The 2,827-nt window shown below is 42.7% G+C and overlaps 1 pseudogene; it reads left to right on the forward strand.

Annotated features, from left to right (window-relative positions):
• Positions 1–540: 540 nt before the first annotated feature.
• Positions 541–659, forward strand: LOC133389813 (5S ribosomal RNA; annotated as a pseudogene).
• The last annotated feature ends 2,168 nt before the right edge of the window (positions 660–2,827 follow it).

The following is a 2,827-nucleotide window of genomic DNA, read 5'->3' on the forward strand; positions in this document are numbered from 1 at the left end:
GGTGGTATGCTGGCTCTGAACATGGAGAGTCTGGTTCCACTTTAAACTGCAAGTGGATTAGCAACTCTGCATCTAGAGTGGGCGCTGCTATTTATTTATTTATACCCGCCCTTTCTCCCAGCAGGAGCCAAGGGTGGCAAACAAAAGCACTGGAAACACTTTAACACATCATAAAAACAGACTTTAAAATCTATTGAAACAAAACAACCATTAAAAACATATGAAAACAAAACATCTTTAAAAGCATTTTTGAAAGCTCTTTAAAGACATGTTTTTTTAAAAGAGAAGGTTTAGAAACATTAAAAAGCAATTCCAACACAGATGCAGACTGGGATAAGGTCTCTACTTAAAAGGCTTGTTGAAAGAGGAAGGTCTTCAGTAGGCGCCCAAAAGATAACAGAGCACCTAATGTGGCACCTGTGGACACCAAGGTGCCCTTGAGGGCTTCCTGCTTCCTGCAAAGCCTCTGAGCCATTCCCACATTGCCCCCTTTGTCATGAGGTGGAGAGGGTAAACCTTCTTAAAAGGCACATAAAAATGAAGGATGGACATACTACCCTGAACACGCCTGATCTTGTCTGATGTCAGAAGCTAAGCAGGGTCAGGCCTGGTTAGTCCTTGGATGGGAGACCACCTGGGAATACCAGGTGCCATAGGCTTAGAGGAAGGCAATGGTAAACCACCTCTGAATGCCTCTTACCATGAAACCCCTATGAATATATCCAAAAAAGATTCATAGGGTTGCCATAAGTCGTAATCAAGTTGAAGGCATATAACAGCAACAACAACAAAAGTGTAGGAGGAACTGGGAAGAGGTCCGCTCTCTCCCACTTCCTCTTTCAGCTCTATCTACTTTTCAAGATGCCGAAAGACAAGTGATCAAGAGAACAGGAAAGGAAAGGAATGGATCTGCAAGGCAGGAGGGAGGGAAAACAGCATCCAAAAGAGGGATTTGCCACGTGCTTTTTTTTTAAAGGCTTCATGAAAATTCATCAGCGAATTTCTCCTGTTATCCCCATTTTTGAAGAGCAGGTTTCCCTACTGCAAAACAATTTTGTTATGTTGTTTTCACAATATGCATCTTTACGGATGCTGTACTTCAGCATCTGCAGTTTTGTACACATGACTTGGCTGGAGAACTGTCTTGCAAAAATTTGGAATAGAGCGTATCTTGAAGGATGCCCATGTTTCTGTTTGCATATGGTTTCAGAAAGGGTGGATTAGGTAGGTTTGTCTTTAAACGTGAACTGAATCAAATTTCTCCCCCATCTCTATGTTACAATGACGTTAGGTGATTCAGCTTCAAAGGAAAGAATCAGGCATGCGCTGTAAGTGCACTGCTAAATGCAGCTTGAATTCAAGGCACGCCAGCTAAGAAAAGCCGTTGGCATCCCTGGCTTGGATTTAAGCCAGGAATGCACTGGAAGAATTTAGCTGTGATGGCTAATAGCCCCAGTAATACCCAGATTAGCTGGGCATCCCAACTTTATCACCAGGACTGAACCCACAAGTTGCTACCTCCTATAGAGCAATAGGACTCTGTAGTAGGTTGGATAAAAGACCCAAGGCAAGGATGTCTGGGTGAGATACTCTAGGTCAGGGTTTCCCAAGCTGTGGTCCATGGACCGCCAGTGGTCCGCGAGCCTCATTCAGGTAGTCTGTGGCATGTCCACATTAAATATATTGATTTTTAATTGTATTTGATGCAAACTGAAATACAATGAAATACAGTACAGCAATATCTCAGTTAACAAAGTGCATGTGTTCCTGGACGTTACTTCTTTAACAGAAATTCTGGTACCATACGTAGGAATAACATGGAAAGAATAGGGGTAGGCTTCTATACCACAAAAAAGAAGAGGAGGTGAACATAGTTCAGCAAATGTTTTATTCAAAACTAACAATGCACACGTCTGAAATGAAACAACCAGGTCAGGTAAGCCTTGCATACAGACCCCTTGAAAGCTTCTTCAAAAATGCATCCAGGGATGTCTGCCTTGCCTTTTTTCTTTTATCTTGTAGCATCTTGCCATAGCAGTCTCAAGCTTTGAGGACAGTTCTCCTCTCCGTACACTTGAGCAGGCAGGCAAGGGGCAGCTGCCACCCCCTCATGCTTGGTTTCTCTCTCTGCCATCCTCCCCTGCACTCGAGCAGATGCATCTGCAGTAAACAGTGCTTACAGGGCACTGAAGCACTGTTTACTGTGGAGACCTCTGTGCCATCCGGCTAGCAGTGCCATTCCAGCAAAATGTGAGAGAGCTACCTGCAGCAGCCACAATCCAGTAGACAAGGAGCCACATTCTGACAATGCCCCCCAAAAGACTTTGCTAAAAGGAGCTTCGTTCCTGGAGGATTTGTTAACTGAGGTATTACTGTACAAGAAATAAAACAAGTGAAAATGCAATTAAAAACCGTAGCCTAGCACCTAGCACAGTGCAGAAGAATTGCTACGACAGGTGGGAAAATCATTAAGTGGTCCGCCAAGACCATCAGCAATTTTCAAGTGGTCCGTGGGGGGAAAAAGGTTTGGGAACCCCTGCTCTAGTTTATTCACTGTTCCCTTGGATCAAACCACGCATCCATTGTACTTTAACCAAAGAATCTTGGTTATTGACAAAAAATGCACTCGGACTAAACAAGAAAAGGATATCCCATGCAAGTAAAGTAATACTCAAGATTCTACAACAAATACTCTTATCCAGAGCTTGGAAGTAACTAGTTACAAGTAACTAATTACTTGTAATTCATTACTTTTTTGAGTAACGAGTGGGTAATTCCTTTACATTTTGATTGTAATAGAACTAGGAGTAATTTTACTAACTTTTGT

This window comes from Rhineura floridana, chromosome 7 (assembly GCF_030035675.1).
Source record: "Rhineura floridana isolate rRhiFlo1 chromosome 7, rRhiFlo1.hap2, whole genome shotgun sequence".
Classification (NCBI taxonomy): Eukaryota; Metazoa; Chordata; class Lepidosauria; order Squamata; family Rhineuridae; genus Rhineura; species Rhineura floridana.